The sequence below is a fragment of the Pseudophryne corroboree genome, chromosome 8 (assembly GCF_028390025.1).
Source record: "Pseudophryne corroboree isolate aPseCor3 chromosome 8, aPseCor3.hap2, whole genome shotgun sequence".
Classification (NCBI taxonomy): domain Eukaryota; kingdom Metazoa; phylum Chordata; class Amphibia; order Anura; family Myobatrachidae; genus Pseudophryne; species Pseudophryne corroboree.
In genome coordinates, this window is record NC_086451.1 from 18,540,584 (window position 1) to 18,558,977 (window position 18,394).

At 49.3% G+C, this 18,394-nt stretch overlaps 1 protein-coding gene across 2 annotated transcripts in view; it reads left to right on the plus strand.

Annotated features, from left to right (window-relative positions):
• The window catches only part of RAB14 (RAB14, member RAS oncogene family), a 69,138-nt gene that overhangs the window by 25,113 nt on the left and 25,631 nt on the right, over window positions 1-18,394 (plus strand). Inside the window, exon 2 of one of the 2 annotated variants that reach the window (XM_063935977.1) lies at window positions 14,361-14,416. The exons of the other annotated variant lie outside the window; for it this stretch is intronic. The gene's annotated coding sequence lies outside the window, so the exon portion shown is untranslated. The remainder of the gene's footprint in view (window positions 1-14,360; window positions 14,417-18,394) is intronic. 2 annotated transcript variants of the gene reach the window in all.

Consider the following 18,394-nt stretch of genomic DNA (forward strand, 5'->3'; position numbering starts at 1 on the left):
ACTGCTCCAGATAGACATGATGGCGTCACGCCTCAATAAGAAACTACCGAAGTATTGCGCCAGGTCGAGGGACCCTCAGGCAGTGGCGGTGGATGCCCTGGTGACACCATGGGTGTTTCAGTCGGTCTATGTGTTCCCTCCTCTTCCGCTCATCTCAAAGATATTGAGAATCATAAGCGAAGAGGAGTACAGGCAATTCTCATTGTTCCAGATTGGCCGCGAAGGGCCTGGTATCCGGATCTGCAGGAAATGCTCACAGAAGATCCGTGGCCTCTTCCTCTCAGAGAGGACCTGTTACAGCAGGGGCCCTGTCTGTTCCAAGACTTACCGCGGCTACGTTTGACAGCATGGTGGTTGAACGCCGGGTCCTAGCGGAAAAGGGCATTCCGGATGAGGTCATTCCTACTCTGATAAAGGCTAGGATAGACGTGACAGCGAAACATTATCACCGTATATGGAGAAAGTACGTATCTTGGTGTGAGTCCAGGAATGCTCCTCCGGAAGAATTCCATTTGGGCCGTTTCCTTCACTTCCTACAAACGGGAGTGAATTTGGGCCTAAAATTAGGCTCCATTAAGGTTCAGATTTTCGTCCCTATCCATTTTCTTTCAGAAGGAATTGGCTTCTCTCCCAGAAGTCCAGACTTTTGTGAAGGGAGTGCTGCATATCCAGCCTCCTTTTGTACCTCCAGTGGCACCCTGGGACCTTAACGTGGTGTTGAGGTTCCTAAAGTCTCACTGGTTTGAGCCACTTAAAACGGTGGAATTAAAATATCTCACTTGGAAAGTGGTCATGTTGTTGGCCTTGGCATCGGCAAGGCGAGTGTCCGAGTTGGCGGCTTTATCTCACAAAAGCCCCTACCTGATTTTCCATGTGAATAGAGCAGAGTTGCGGACTCGTCCTCAATTTATGCCCAAGGTGGTTTCTTCTTTTCATATGAACCAACCTATTGTGGTACCTGTGGCTACACGGGACTTGGAAGATTCCGAGTCCCTTGATGTGGTCAGGGCATTGAAAATTTATGTGGCCAGAACGGCCCGGGTTAGGAAAACAGAGGCACTGTTTGTCCTGTATGCAGCTGACAAGGTTGGCGCTCCTGCTTCGAAGCAGACTATTGCTCGCCGGATCTGTAACACGATTCAGCAGGCTCATTCTACGGCTGGCTTGCCGTTACCAAATTCTGTAAAGGCCCATTCCACTAGGAAGGTGGGCTCTTCGTGGGCGGCTGCCCGAGGTGTCTCTGCTTTACAGCTGTGCCGAGCTGCTACTTGGTCAGGTTCAAACACCTTTGCGAAGTTCTACAAGTTTGATACCCTGGCTGATGAGGACCTCATTAAAGAAATCCAAATTCAAGATGGAGTCTCTCAGGGCAGTGATCTCCAATTTGGTTGAAGGATAAAGGTGGTCTAATTAAGTTTTCCTCTGCATTGGCTTATCTGAGGGTGCAATTCAGGATTGTCATTACCGTTTTCACCAGGGTGGTGGCGGTAATGAGGGTTTTCCTTCACTTATAAGGAGTCCCACTTTTCCCGTACTGCGACGGTCTCCTGATAACGGTGAGATTAAGAAACCAGTTGGTGCAAGACGTTGCACTCTTCCCGACAGTTCTTCAACTACGTGGTTGGCTCCTGAATTTGCCAGATTCACCGTTAATCCCAACGACGCAGTTGTCAGGGTTTTGGGAATAATACTGGATACAGGACGGCTGAGAGTTGTGTTATATATTATTATACACATTGCTATTAAATGCAAATATTCCAAAGACTATTTATTGAGTTTCTTATATATGCATATTTCTCTAACGTCCTAGTGGATGCTGGGAACTCCGTAAGGACCACGGGGGGGAACAGCGGGCTCCGAAGGAGGCTGGGCACTCTAGAAAGATTTATGACTACCTGGTGTGCACTGGCTCCTCCCACTATGACCCTCCTCCAAGCCTCAGTTAGATCTTGTGCCCGGCCGAGGTTGGATGCACACTAGGGGCTCTCCTGAGCCCTTAGAAAGAAAGTATAGATTTAGGTTTTTTATTTTCAGTGAGACCTGCTGGCAACAGGCTCACTGCAGCGAGGGACTAAGGGGAGAAGAAGCGAACTCGCCTGCTTGCAGCCGGATTGGGCTTCTTAGGCTACTGGACACCATTAGCTCCAGAGGTATCGACCGCAGGCCCAGTCCTTGGTGTTCGGTCCCGGAGCCGCGCCGCCGTCCCCCTTACAGAGCCAGAAGCAAGAAGAGGTCCGGAAAAACGGCGGCAGAAGACATCAGTCTTCACCAAGGTAGCGCACAGCACTGCAGCTGTGCGCCATTGCTCCTCATGCACACCACACACTCCGGTCACTGAGGGTGCAGGGCGCTGGGGGGGGGCGCCCTGAGCAGCAATATAAACACCTTGGCTGGCAAAAATACATCACATATAACCCCCAGGGCTATATGGATGTATATTAACCCCTGCCAGATTCCATAAAAATGCGGGAGAAAAGTCCACGAAAAAGGGGCGGAGCCTATCTCATCAGCACACTGGCGCCATTTTTCCCTCACAGCTCCGTTGGAGGGAAGCTCCCTGGCTCTCCCCTGCAGTCTACACTACAGAACAGGGTTAAAACAGAGAGGGGGGGCACTAAATTTAGGCGCAGTATAAATTATATAAAAGCAGCTATAGGGGACATAACTCAGTTAGTCCCTGCATTATATAGCGCTCTGGTGTGTGCTGATATACTCTCACTCTTTCCCCCCAAAGGGCTTTTGTGGGTCCTGTCCTCATTGGAGCATTCCTTGTGTGTGTGCGGTGTGTCGGTACGGCTGTGTCGACATGTTTGATGAGGAGACTTATGTGGAGGCGGAGCAGATGCCGATAAATGAGATGTCGCCCCTGTGGGCCGACACCAGAGTTGATGGATAGGTGGAAGGTATTAACCGACAGTGTCAACTCCTTACATAAAAGGCTGGATGACGTAACAGCTATGGGACAGCCGGCTTCTCAGCCCGCGCCTGCCCAGACGTCTCAAAGGCCATCAACGTTCCCTCAGATGGCAGACACAGATGTCGACACGGAGTCTGACTCCAGTGTCGACGAGGTTGAGACATATACACAATCCACTAGGAACATCCGTTACATGATCCCGGCAATATAAAATGTGTTACACATTTCTGACATTAACCCAAGTACCACTAAAAACAAAAAGGGTTTTATGTGTGGGGAGAAAAAGCAGGCAGTGTTTTGTTCCCCCATCAAATGAGTGAATGAAGTGTGAAAAAGCGTGGGTTTCCCCGATAAGAAACTGGTAATTTCTAACAAGTTACTGATGGCGTACCCTTTCCCGCCAGAGGATAAGTTACGCTGGGAGATATCCCCTAGGGTGGATAAGGCGCTCACACGTTGTCAAGGTGGCACTGCCGTCTTAGGATACGGCCACTTTGAAGGTACCTGCTGATAAATAGCAGGAGGCTATCCTGAAGTCTGTAATTACACACTCCGGTACTAGACTGAGACCTGCAGACTGCTGCAGCGTGGTCTGTACCCCTTTCAAACAGGGATACTATTTTGCGAACATAAGACGTCGTCTTATATATGAGGGATGCACAGAGGAATATTTTGCCGGCTGGCATCCTGAATTATTGCAATGTCCATTCTGTCAGGAGGGTATTGGAGACCCGACACTGGACAGGTGATGCTGACTTTAAAAGGCACATAGAGCCTTATAAGGGTGAGGAATTGGTTGGGGATGGTCTCTGGGACCTCGTATCCACAGCAACAGCTGGGATGAAAATATTTTACCTCAGGTTTCCTCACAGCCTAAGAAACGCACTGTATTATCAGGTACAGTCCTTTCGGCTTCAAAAAAGCAGGCGGGTCAAACGTGGGAAGAGGAAAAAAGCTGCACCAGCAGCCAGTTCCCAGAATCAAAATTCTTCCCCTGCTTCCTCTGAGTCCACCGCATGATGCGGGGGCTCCACAGGCGTAGCCAGGTACGGTGGGGGGCCGCCTCAAAAATTTCAGCGATCAGTGGGCTCGCTCACAGGTGGATCCCTGGATCCTTCAAGTAGTATCTCAGGGGTACAAGCTGGAAGTCGAGGCGTCTCCCCCCCGTCGTTTACTCAAATCTGCCTTGCCGACAACTCCCTCAGGCAGGGAGGCTGTGCTAGAGGCAATTCACAAGCTGTATTCCCAGCAGGTGATAGTCAAGGTGCCCCTACTTCAACAAGGACGGGGTTACTATTCCACACTGTTTGTGGTACCGAAACCAGCCGGTTCGGTGAGACCCATTTTAAAATGGAAATCCTTGAACACTTACATAACAAAGTTCAAGATGGAATCGCTCAGGGCGGTTATTGCAAGCCTGGACGAGGGGGATTACATGGTATCCCTGGACATCAAGGATGCTTACCTGTATGTCCCTATTTACCTTCCTCACCAGGAGTACCTCAGATTGTGGTACAGGATTGCCATTACCAATTCCAGACACTACCGTTTGGACTGTCCACGGCACCGAGGGTGTTTACCAAGGTAATGGCAGAAATGATGATACTCCTTCAAAAAAAAAAAAAAAAAAAAGGGAGTTTTTATTTATCCCATACTTGGACGATCTCCTTATAAAGGCAAGGTCCAGGGAGCAGTTACTGGTCGGAGTAGCACTATCTCAGGAGGTGCTACAACAGCATGGCTGGTTTCTGAACATTCCAAAGTCACAGCTGGTTCCTTCCACTCGCTTACTGTTCCTGGGGATGATTTTGGACACAGAACAGAAAAAAGTGTTTCTCCCGCAGGAGAAAGCCAAGGAGCTGTCATCTCTAGTCAGAGACCTCCTAAAACCAAAAAGGGTATCGGTGCATCGTTGCACACGAGTCCTGGGAAAAATGGTGGCTTCATACGAAGCAATTCCATTCGGCAGGTTCCATGCGAGGACCTTCCAGTGAGACCTCTTAGATAAGTGGTCGGGATCGCATCTTCAAATGCATCAAATGATAACCTTGTCTCCAAGGACCAGGGTGTCTCTACTGTGGTGGATGCAGGGTGCTCATCTTCTAGAGGGCCGCAGTTTCGGCATACAGGACTGGGTCCTGGTGACCACGGATGCCAACCTTCAAGGCTGGGGAGCAGTCACACAGGGAAGAAACTTCCAGTGCCTATGGTCAAGTCAGGAGACTTCCCTACATATAAATTCTGGAACTGAGGGCCATTTACAATGCCCTAAGTCAGGCAAGACCCCTGCTTCAAAACCAGCCGGTACTGATACAGTCAGACAACATCACGGCAGTCGCCCATGTGACCCGACAGGGCGGCACAAGAAGCAGGATGGCAATGGCAGAAGCCACAAGGATTCTCCGATGGGCGGAAAATCACGTACTAGCACTGTCAGCAGTGTTCATTCCGGGAGTGGACAACTGGGAAGCAGACTTCCTCAGCAGACACGACCTACACCCGGGAGAGTGGGGACTTCATCCAGAAGTCTTCCTGCTGTTGGTAAACCGTTGGGAAAGGCCACAGGTGGACATGATGGCGTCCCGCCTCAACAAAAAGCTAAAGAGATATTGCGCCAGGTCAAGGGACCCTCAGGCGATAGCTGTGGACGCTCTAGTGACACCGTGGGTGTACCAGTCGGTTTATGTGTTCCCTACTCTGCCTCTCATACCAAAGGTACTGAGAATAATAAGATGGCGAGGAGTAAGAACGATACTCGTGGTTCCGGATTGGCCAAGAAGGGCTTGGTACCCGGAACTTCAGGAAATTATATCAGAGGACCCATGGCCTCTGCCGCTCAGACAGGACCTGCTTCAGCAGGGGCCCTGTCTGTTCCAAGACTTACCGCGGCTGCGTTTGACGGCATGGCGATTGAGCGCCGGATCCTGAAGGAAAAGGGTATTCCGGAAGAAGTCATTCCTGCGCTTATTAAAGCCAGGAAAGATGTTACGGCAAAGCATTATCACCGCATGTGGCGGAAATATGTTGCATGGTGCGAGGCCAAAAAGGCCCCAACAGAGGAATTTCCACTAGGTCGATTTCTACATTTCCTGCAAGCAGGAGTGACTATGGGCCTAAGTCTAGGCTCCATTAAAGTACAGATCTCGGCTCTGTCGATTTTCTTTCAAAAAGAATTAGCTTCAGTACCTGAAGTTCAGACATTGTGAAAGGAGTGCTGCATATTGAGCCCCCGTTTGTGCCCCCTGTGGCACCTTGGGATCTCAACGTGGTGTTGAGTTTTCTTAAAATCACATTGGTTTGAGCCACTAAAAACCGTGAATCTAAAATATCTCACGTGGAAAGTGGTCATGTTATTGGCCTTGGCTTCAGCCAGGCGAGTGTCAGAATTGGCGGCTTTATCATGTAAAAGCCCTTATCTGATTTTCCATATGGATAGGGCAGAATTGAGGACTCGTCCCCAATTTCTTCCTAAGGTGGTGTCAGTGTTTCACCTGAACCAGCCTATTGTGGTGCCGGCGGCTACTAGTGAATTGGAGGACTCCCAAGTTGCTAGACGTTGTCAGGGCCCTGAAAATATATGTTTCCAGGATGGCTGGAGTCAGAAACTCTGACTCGCTGTTTATCCTGTATGCACCCAACAAGCTGGGTGCTCCTGCTTCTAAGCAGTCTATTGCTCGCTGGATTTGTAGTACAATTTAGCTTGCACATTCTGTGGCAGGCATACCACAGCCAAAATCTGTAAATGCCCACTCCACAAGGAAAGGTGGGCTCATCTTGGGCGGCTGCCCGAGGGGTCTCGGCTTTACAACTTTGCCGAGCAGCTACTTGGTCAGGGGCAAACACGTTTGCAAAATTCTACAAATTTGATACCCTGGCTGAGGAGGACCTGGAGTTCTCTCATTCGGTGCTACAGAGTCATCCGCACTCTCCCGCCCGTTTGGGAGCTTTGGTATAATCCCCATGGTCCTTATGGAGTTCCCAGCATCCACTAGGACGTTAGAGAAAATAAGAATTTACTCACCGGTAATTCTATTTCTCGTAGTCCGTAGTGGATGCTGGGCGCCCATCCCAAGTGCGGATTGTCTGCAATACTTGTAAATAGTTATTGTTAACTAAAGGGTTATTGTTGAGCCATCTGTTGAGAGGCTCAGTTGTTTTCATACTGTCAAACTGGATATAGTATCACGAGTTGTACGGTGTGATTGGTGTGGCTGGTAAGAGTCTTACCCGGGATTCTAAATCCTTCCTTATTATGTCTGCTCGTCCGGGCACAGTGTCCTAACTGAGGCTTGGAGGAGGGTCATAGTGGGAGGAGCCAGTGCACACCAGGTAGTCATAAATCTTTCTAGAGTGCCCAGCCTCCTTCAGAGCCCGCTGTTCCCCCCCGTGGTCCTTACGGAGTTCCCAGCATCCACTACGGACTACGAGAAATAGAATTACCGGTGAGTAAATTCTTATTTTTGTTGCTTTTTTACAACTGGAACAACTGTAATAGAACTCAACTGGGTAAAAGCAGACAGACATAGAGGTAGGAAGGCCCTGCTCACAAGCTTACAATCTATAGGGAAATAGGCATTGATACACAAGGATAGATGCTACCTATTTTATAATGGTCCACCAGATTGGGCTGTATGATATGGTCACCCAGCAATGTTGGCCAAGGGTCAGGAGGGTGTGAGAGTAAAGAAAGACAAGATATGTCATGTTATGTGTACTGTATAGAGAGGATGATATTAGAGGCATTGGAGGTTATGTGGGTGGGTTCGGAATCTGATAAGCTTGCCTGAAGAGGTGCATTTTCAGGGAATATCTGGAGACTAGAGGAGAGTCTTGTTGTGTGTTGGAGGGCATTCCACAGAGTGGGCACAGCCCAGATAAAATCCTGTAATTTTGAGGTCGGTTGAGTTTAATTTCAGATAGTGGTATTCTAACCTAGACTCGATGCACCACAGGGGGTCATCATCCCTTCTTATTAGTTACCGCACGGAATACAAAGGTAAGTATGAAATCTGTATATGTGTACAAACGTCCCGCCTGACTTGCGTGTAAGATGTATGGCCTAGCCTTGATTGGTTAGAGCTGTAGGTAAGAATTGTATATTAGGCGCTCAGCGAGGCCGTGAGTGTGTATGTCTCATCTATTGTGACGTGTGTAACATCTGCCGAATAATCTGTATGCTGTGTGTTCCCAATAAACTTGAGAATACTGCTCTTTTTCAGGGCACTTTATCGGCTCTTATAAACCTCATCTTGCTTCTGCACGATATCTGCTTTGGATCTTGTGGCCATCAGATTAGTGCAAGCACTTACCCGTCACTCTCTGGCCATCCCAGTTTGGGCCCAGGGTCTCCGCGCTTAGCCTCCGCTTGCTACGAAAGCTGCCTTGGTCCAATGTAGGTGGTTAAAAGGAATTAGTGGTTGCTATCACAGAGGCGCTGCAGTAGCGTGACCACAGATATGGCCGGAAGTAAGCGGATCCTGGCTGCTAAACAAGGGGGGGGGGGGGTTTACTGACTGTAAGGATTCCCTATACGCCACAGGTGGCATAGTACGGCGGCAGGCAGTAGGGACCCAAATGGCAGCTTATGCCCGACCAATCACAGATCTCATCTGTATAATCTGTATATGAAAAGCTAGGTATATTCTATGATCGTGCCGCTACAAACAGCGGTTTAAGAGCCCATTTATTTGCTGTATTCCTATTTCCTGTAGCTGATACTTCTCCAGTTGTGTACTTGCACTTGGTGGGTATAAAAGATTTTGATCTGGGCACCAATGTTGCGTAGTGCCGTATAGCCTTACCTTGCCCATGGTGGTTTTCTCTTTCGTTTGGATTTTTTTATTATGAGTATGACGATAAAAAGATTTTACTTACCGATAAATCTATTTCTCGTAGTCCGTAGTGGATGCTGGGGACTCCGTCAGGACCATGGGGATTAGCGGCTCCGCAGGAGACAGGGCACAAAAGTAAAAGCTTTAGGATCAGGTGGTGTGCACTGGCTCCTCCCCCCATGACCCTCCTCCAAGCCTCAGTTAGGATACTGTGCCCGGACGAGCGTACACAATAAGGAAGGATTTTGAATCCCGGGTAAGACTCATACCAGCCACACCAATCACACTGTACAACCTGTGATCTGAACCCAGTTAACAGCATGATAACAGCGGAGCCTCTGAAAAGATGGCTCACAACAATAACAACCCGATTTTTGTAACAATAACTATGTACAAGTATTGCAGACAATCCGCACTTGGGATGGGCGCCCAGCATCCACTACGGACTACGAGAAATAGATTTATCGGTAAGTAAAATCTTATTTTCTCTGACGTCCTAGTGGATGCTGGGGACTCCGTCAGGACCATGGGGATTATACCAAAGCTCCCAAACGGGCGGGAGAGTGCGGATGACTCTGTAGCACCGAATGAGAGAACTCCAGGTCCTCTTTAGCCAGGGTATCAAATTTGTAGAATTTTACAAACGTGTTCTCCCCCGACCACGTAGCTGCTCGGCAGAGTTGTAATGCCGAGACCCCTCGGGCAGCCGCCCAGGATGAGCCCACCTTCCTTGTGGAATGGGCCTTGACAGATTTAGGCTGTGGCAGGCCTGCCACAGAATGTGCAAGTTGAAATGTGCTACAAATCCAACGAGCAATCGTCTGCTTAGAAGCAAGAGCACCCAGTTTGTTGGGTGCATACAGGATAACAGCGAGTCAGTTTTCCTGACTCCAGCCGTCCTGGAAACCTATATTTTCAGGGCCCTGACAACATCCAGCAACTTGGAGTCCTCCAAGTCCCTAGTAGCCGTAGGTACCACAATAAGCTGGTTCAGGTGAAACGCTGACACCACCTTAGGAAGAAACTGGGGACGAGTCCGCAGCTCTGCCCTGTCCGAATGGACAATCAGATATGGCTTTTGTGAGACAAAGCCGCCAATTCTGACACTCGCCTGGCCGAGGCCAGGGCCAACAGCATGGTCACTTTTCATGTGAGATATTTCAAATCCACAGATTTGAGCGGTTTAAAATGTGATTTGAGGAATCCCAGAACTACGTTGAGATCCCACAGTGCCACTGGAGGCACAAAAAGGGGGTTGTATATGCAATACTCCCTTGACAAACTTCTGGACTTCAGGAACTGAAGCCAATTCTTTCTGGAAGAAAATTGACAGGGCCGAAATTTGAACCTTAATGGACCCCAATTTGAGGCCCATAGACACTCCTGTTTGCAGGAAATGTAGGAATCGACCGAATTGAAATTTCTTCGTGGGGCCTTCCTGGCCTCACACCACGCAACATATTTTCGCCACATGTGGTGATAATGTTTTGCGGTCACCTCCTTCCTGGCTTTGACCAGGGTAGGAATGACCTCTTCCGGAATGCCTTTTTCCCTTAGGATCTGGCGTTCCACCGCCATGCCGTCAAACGCAGCCGCGGTAAGTCTTGGAACAGACCTGGTACTTGCTGAAGCAAGTCCCTTCTTAGCGGCAGAGGCCATGAGTCCTCTGTGAGCATTTCTTGAAGTTCCGGGTGCCACGTCCTTCTTGGCCAATCCGGAGCCACGAGTATAGTTCTTACTCCTCTACGTCTTATAATTCTCAGTACCTTGGTTATGAGAAGCAGAGGAGGGAACACATACACTGACTGGTACACCCACGGTGTTACCAGAACGTCCACAGATATTGCTTGAGGGTCTCTTGACCTGGCGCAATACCTGTCCAGTTTTTCGTTCAGGCGGGACGCCATCATGTCCACCTTTGGTCTTTCCCAACGGTTCACAATCATGTGGAATACTTCCCGATGAAGTCCCCACTCTCCCGGGTGGAGGTCGTGCCTGCTGAGGAAATCTGCTTCCCAGTTGTCCACTCCCGGAATGAACACTGCTGACAGTGCTATCACGTGATTTTTCGCCCAGCGAAGAATCCTTGCAGTTTCTGCCATTGCCCTCCTGCTTCTTGTGCCGCCCTGTCTGTTTACGTGGGCGACTGCCGTGATGTTGTCCCACTGGATCAATACCGGCTGACCTTGAAGCAGAGGTCTTGCTAAGCTTAGAACATTGTAAATTGCCCTTAGCTCCAGTATATTTATGTGGAGAGAAGTCTCCAGACTTGATCACACTCCCTGGAAAATTTTTTCCTTGTGTGACTGCTCCCCAGCCTCTCAGGCTGGCATCCGTGGTCACCAGGACCCAGTCCTGAATGCCGAATCTGCGGCCCTTTAGTAGATGAGCACTCTGCAGCCACCGCAGAAGAAACACCCTTGTCCTTGGAGACAGGGTTATCTGCTGATGCATCTGAAGATGCGATCCGGACCATTTTTCCAGCAGATCCCACTGAAAAGTTCTTGCGTGAAATCTACCGAATGGAATCGCTTCGTAAGAAGCCACCATTTTTCCCAGGACCCTTGTGCAATGATGCACTGACACTTTTCCTGGTTTTAGGAGGTTCCTGACTAGCTCGGATAACTCCCTGGCTTTCTTCTCCGGGAGAAACACCTTTTTCTGGACTGTGTCCAGAATCATCCCTAGGAACAGCAGACGTGTCGTCGGAAACAGCTGCGGTTTTGGAATATTTAGAATCCACCCGTGCTGTCGTAGAACTACTTGAGATAGTGCTACTCCGACCTCCAACTGTTCTCTGGACCTTGCCCCTATCAGGAGATCGTCCATTTTCTTTGAAGAAGAATCATCATTTCGGCCATTACCTTGGTAAGGACCCGGGGTGCCGTGGACAATCCAACCGGCAGCGTCTGAAACTGATAGTGACAGTTCTGTACCACGAACCTGAGGTACCCTTGGTGAGAAGGGCAAATTGGGACATGGAGGTAAGCATCCCTGATGTCCCGTGACACCATATAGTCCCCTTCTTTCTGGTTCGCTATCACTGCTCTGAGTGACTCCATCTTGATTTGAACCTTTGTATGTAAGTGTTCAACTATTTCAGATTTAGAATAGGTCTCACCGAGCCGTCTGGCTTCAGTACCACAATATAGTGTGGAATAATACCCCTTTCCTTGTTGTAGGAGGGGTACTTTGATTATCACCTGCTGGGAATACAGCTTGTGAATTGTTTCCACTACTGCCTCCCTGTCGGAGGGAGACGTTGGTAAAGCAGACTTCAGGAACCTGCGAGGGGGAGACGTCTCGAATCTCCAATCTGTACCCCTGGGATACTACTTGTAGGATCCAGGGGTCCACTTGCGAGTGATCCCACTGCGTGCTGAAACTCTTGAGACGACCCCCCCACCGCACCTGAGTCCGCTTGTACGGCCCCAGCGTCATGCTGAGGACTTGGCAGAAGCGGTGGAGGGCTTCTGTTTCTGGGAATGGGCTGCCTGCTGCAGTCTTCTTCCCTTTCCTCTATCCCATGGCAGATATGACTGGCCTTTTGCCCGCTTGCCCTTATGGGGACGAAAGGACTGAGGCTGAAAAGACGTTGTCTTTTTCTCCTTTATACGGCAATACTTCCATGTGCCGTTTGGAATCTGCATCACCTGACCACTGTCGTGTCCATAAACAACTTCTGGCAGATATGGACATCGCACTTACTCTTGATGCCAGAGTGCAAATATCCCTCTGTGCATCTCGCATATATAGAAATGCATCCTTTAAATGCTCTATAGTCAATAAAATACTGTCCCTGTCAAAGGTATCAATATTTTCAGTCAGGGAATCCGACCAAGCCACCCCAGCGCTGCACATCCAGGCTGAGGCGATCGCTGGTCGCAGTATAACACCAGTATGTGTGTATATACTTTTTAGGATATTTTCCAGCCTCCTGTCAGCTGGCTCCTTGAGGGCGGCCCTATCTGGAGACGGTACCGCCACTTGTTTTGATAAGCGTGTGAGCGCCTTATCCACCCTAAGGGGTGTTTCCCAACGCGCCCTAACTTCTGGCGGGAAAGGGTATACCGCCAATAATTTTCTATCGGGGGAAACCCACGCATCATCACACACATTTAATTTATCTGATTCAGGAAAAACTACAGGTAGTTTTTTCACACTCCACATAATACCCTTTTTTGTGGTACTTGTAGTATCAGAAATATGTAACACCTCCTTCATTGCCCTTAACAAGTAACGTGTGGCCCTAAAGGAAAATACGTTTGTTTCTTCACCGTCGACACTGGAGTCAGTGTCCGTGTCTGTGTCGACCGACTGAGGTAAAAGGACGTTTTAACGCCCCTGACGGTGTTTGAGACGCCTGGACAGGTACTAATTGGTTTGCCAGCCGTCTCATGTCGTCAACCGACCTTGCAGCGTGTTGACATTATCACGTAATTCCTTAAATAAGCCATCCATTCCGGTGTCGACTCCCTAGAGAGTGACATCACCATTACAGGCAATTGCTCCGCCTCCTCACCAACATCGTCCTCATACATGTCGACACACACGTACCGACACACAGCACACACACAGGGAATGCTCTGATAGAGGACAGGACCCCACTAGCCCTTTGGGGAGACAGAGGGAGAGTTTGCCAGCACACACCAAAAAGCTATAATTATACAGGGACAACCTTTATATAAGTGTTTTTCCCTTATAGCATTTTAATATATATAGTCAAATCGCCAAATAAGTGCCCCCCCTCTCTGTTTTAACCCTGTTTCTGTAGTGCAGTGCAGGGGAGAGCCTGGGAGCCTTCCCACCATCATTTCTGTGAGGGAAAATGGCGCTGTGTGCTGAGGAGAATAGGCCCCGCCCCCTTTTCGGCGGGCTTCTTCTCCCGTTTTTCTGAGACGTGGCAGGGGTTAAATACATCCATATAGCCCCCAGGGGCTATATGTGATGTATTTTTAGCCAGAATAAGGTACTATCATTGCTGCCCAGGGCGCCCCCCCCAGCGCCCTGCACCCTCAGTGACCGCTGCTATGAAGTGGGCTGACAACAATGGCGCACAGCTGCAGTGCTGTGCGCTACCTTATGAAGACTGAAAAGTCTTCTGCCGCCGGTTTCTGGACCTCTTCACTTTTCGGCATCTGTAAGGGGGTCGGCGGCGCGGCTCAGGGACGAACCCCAGGGTAAGACCTGTGTTCCGACTCCCTCTGGAGCTAATGGTGTCCAGTAGCCTAAGAAGCCAATCCATCCTGCACGCAGGTGAGTTCACTTCTCTCCCCTAAGTCCCTCGATGCAGTGAGCCTGTTGCCAGCAGGACTCACTGAAAATAAAAAACCTAACAAAACTTTTACTCTAAGCAGCTCTTTAGGAGAGCCACCTAGATTGCACCCTTCTCGGCCGGGAACAAAAATCTAACTGAGGCTTGGAGGAGGGTCATGGGGGGAGGAGCCAGTGCACACCACCTGATCCTAAAGCTTTTACTTTTGTGCCCTGTCTCCTGCGGAGCCGCTAATCCCCATGGTCCTGACGGAGTCCCCAGCATCCACTAGGACGTCAGAGAAATATTGGTTCTACACGATCAGCGTATTAACAGCGCCACCATTCATGTCTTTCAGATAACACCACTTCCTGTGTGCGTGCTACGGACCCCCCTCTGTCTGCTCTGCTGCAGGTACGAAAGCTTTACATTTCCACCACACGGGATTTTTAATGTCTTCATAGGCAAGTTATATATATTTCTGTTTCAGTATTAATTATCCCACTGAAATCCTCGGAACACAAGCATTGGGAGATACTGATGTGTTGTCTGCTTTATAGGATGCAGCCGTTGCTGGTCTACCTTCGTTAGTGGCCACTGTACAGCATATAAGCATCATGTACTATAATTTGTTATTTTAGCGCAGAGTGGAGGATTTGTTACATTACATCCATTTGGTGTAGTATGGTTGTAGTATACCAACATGCCACCAGCAGCAATGTAATCTTTATTTGTATTTTTTTAACATTTTTATTCAATTATTACATTACTATTTTCTCTAACGTCCTAGTGGATGCTGGGGACTCCGTCAGGACCATGGGGAATAGCGGCTCCGCAGGAGACAGGGCACAAAAGCAAGCTTTTAGGATCACATGGTGTGTACTGGCTCCTCCCCCTATGACCCTCCTCCAAGCCTCAGTTAGGTTTTTGTGCCCGTCCGAGCAGGGTGCAATCTAGGTGGCTCTCCTAAAGAGCTGCTTAGAAAAAGTTTTTAGGTTTATTATTTTCAGTGAGTCCTGCTGGCAACAGGCTCACTGCATCGAGGGACTTAGGGGAGAGATTTTCAACTCACCTGCGTGCAGGATGGATTGGAGTCTTAGGCTACTGGACATAGCTTCAGAGGGAGTCGGAACACAGGTCACCCTGGGGTTCGTCCCGGAGCCGCGCCGCCGATCCCCCTTACAGATGCTGAAGATCGAGGGTCCGGAAACAGGCGGCAGAAGGCTCTTCAGCCTTCATGAAGGTAGCGCACAGCACTGCAGCTGTGCGCCATTGTTGCTACACACTTCACACTGAACGGTCACGGAGGGTGCAGGGCGCTGCTGGGGGCGCCCTGGGCAGCAATATTTAATACCTTTGATGGCAAAGAATAAATCACATATAGCCATTGAGGCTATATGTATGTATTTAACCCAGGCCAGATATCTCAAAACCCGGGAGAAAAGCCCGCCGGATAGGGGGCGGGGCTTATTCTCCTCAGCACACAGCGCCATTTTCCTGCTCAGCTCCGCTGTGAGGAAGGCTCCCAGGACTCTCCCCTGCACTGCACTACAGAAACAGGGTAACAAAGAGAAGGGGGGCATATTTTGGCGATATTTATATATTTAAAGCGCATATAACAAAAACAACACCTTTTAGGGTTGTTTATATACATTTTATAGCGCTTTTGGTGTGTGCTGGCAAACTCTCCCTCTGTCTCCCCAAAGGACTAGTGGGGTCCTGTCTTCAATAAGAGCATTCCCTGTGTGTCTGCTGTGTGTCGGTACGTGTGTCGACATGTATGAGGACGATGTTGGTGTGGAGGCGGAGCAATTGCCGGTAATGGTGATGTCACCCCCTAGGGAGTCGACACCGGAATGGATGGCTTTAATTATGGAATTACGTGATAATGTTAGTACATTACAAAAGTCAGTAGACGAAATGAGACGGACGGAAAACCAGTTAGTACCTGCTCAGGCGTCTCAGACACCGTCAGGGGCTGTAAAACGTCCCTTACCTCAGTCAGTCGACACAGGTACCGACACAGATGAATCTAGTGTCGACGGTGAAGAAACAAACGTATTTTCCAATAGGGCCACACGTTATATGATCACGGCAATGAAGGAGGCTTTGCAGATCTCTGATACTGCAGGTACCTCAAAAAGGGGTATTATGTGGGGGGTGAAAAAACTACCTGTAGCTTTTCCAGAATCAGAGGAATTGAATGACGTGTGTGATGAAGCGTGGGTTAACCCAGATAGAAAACTGCTAATTTCTAAGAAGTTATTGGCATTATACCCTTTCCCACCAGAGGTTAGGGCGCGCTGGGAAACACCCCCTAGGGTGGATAAAGCGCTCACACGTTTATCAAAACAAGTGGCGTTGCCGTCTCCAGATACGGCCGCCCTCAAGGATCCAGCAGATAGGAGGCTGGAAACTACCCTGAAGAGTATATACACGCATACTGGTGTTATACTCCGACCAGCAATAGCCTCAGCCTGGATGTGCAGTGCTGGGGTAGTGTGGTTGGATTCCCTGACTGAAAATATTGATACCCTGGATAGGGACAGTATTTTCTCTATCGTCCTAAGTGGATGCTGGGGTTCCTGAAAGGACCATGGGGAATAGCGGCTCCGCAGGAGACAGGGCACAAAAGTAAAGCTTTTACAGGTCAGGTGGTGTGTACTGGCTCCTCCCCCTATGACCCTCCTCCAGACTCCAGTTAGATTTTTGTGCCCGGCCGAGAAGGGTGCAATTCTAGGTGGCTCTCATAAAGAGCTGCTTAGAGAGTTTAGCTTAGGTTTTTTATTTTACAGTGATTCCTGCTGGCAACAGGATCACTGCAACGAGGGACAGAGGGGAGAAGAAGTGAACTCACCTGCGTGCAGGATGGATTGGCTTCTTGGCTACTGGACATGAAGCTCCAGAGGGACGATCACAGGTACAGCCTGGATGGTCACCGGAGCCACGCCGCCGGCCCCCTCACAGATGCTGAAGCAAGAAGAGGTCCAGAATCGGCGGCTGAAGACTCCTGCAGTCTTCTTAAGGTAGCGCACAGCACTGCAGCTGTGCGCCATTTTCCTCTCAGCACACTTCACACGGCAGTCACTGAGGGTGCAGGGCGCTGGGGGGGGGCGCCCTGGGAGGCAAATGTAAACCTTTAAAAAGGCTAAAAATACCTCACATATAGCCCCAGAGGCTATATGGAGATATTTACCCCTGCCTAAATGTACTAAATAGCGGGAGACGAGCCCGCCGGAAAAGGGGCGGGGCCTATCTCCTCAGCACACGGCGCCATTTTCTGTCACAGCTCCGCTGGTCAGGAAGGCTCCCAGGTCTCTCCCCTGCACTGCACTACAGAAACAGGGTATAACAGAGAGGGGGGGCAAAATAAATGGCAATATATTAATATAAAAGCAGCTATAAGGGAGCACTTAATCATAAGGCTATCCCTGTCATATATAGCGCTTTTTGGTGTGTGCTGGCAGACTCTCCCTCTGTCTCCCCAAAGGGCTAGTGGGTCCTGTCTTCGTATAGAGCATTCCCTGTGTGTCTGCTGTGTGTCGGTACGTGTGTGTCGACATGTATGAGGACGTTATTGGTGTGGAGGCGGAGCAATTGCCAAATATGAGGATGTCACCTTCTAGGGGGTCGACACCAGAATGGATGCCTTATTTGTGGAATTACGGGATAGCGTCAACTCGCTTAAGCAGTCGTTTGCCGACATGAGGCGGCCGGACACTCACTTAGTGCCTGTCCAGGCGCCTCAAACACCGTCAGGGGCTGTAAAACGCCCCTTGCCTCAGTCGGTCGACACAGACCCAGACACAGGCACTGATTCCGGTAGTGAAGGTGACGAATCAACCGTATTTTCCAAAAGGGCCACACGTTATATGATTTTGGCAATAAAGGAGATGTTACATTTAGCTGATACTACAGGTACCACTAAACAGGGTATTATGTGGGGTGTGAAAAAACTACCAGTAGTTTTTACCGAATCAGAAGAATTAAATGACGTGTGTAATGAAGCGTGGGGTGCCCCGATAAAAAACTGCTAATTTCAAAGAAGTTATTGGCTTTATACCCTTTCTCGCCAGAGGTTAGGGAGCGCTGGGAAACACCTCCTAGGGTGGACAAAGCGCTAACACGCTTATCAAAACAAGTGGCGTTACCCTCTCCTGAGACGGCCGCACTTAAAGATCCATCAGATAGGAGGATGGAAAATATCCAAAAAGGTATATACACACATGCAGGTGTTATACTACGACCAGCTATTGCGACTGCCTGGATGTGCAGTGCTGGGGTAGTTTGGTCAGAGTCCCTGATCGAAAATATTGATACCCTGGACAGGGACGATATTTTACTGTCGTTAGAACAAATAAAGGATGCATTTCTTTATATGCGTGATGCACA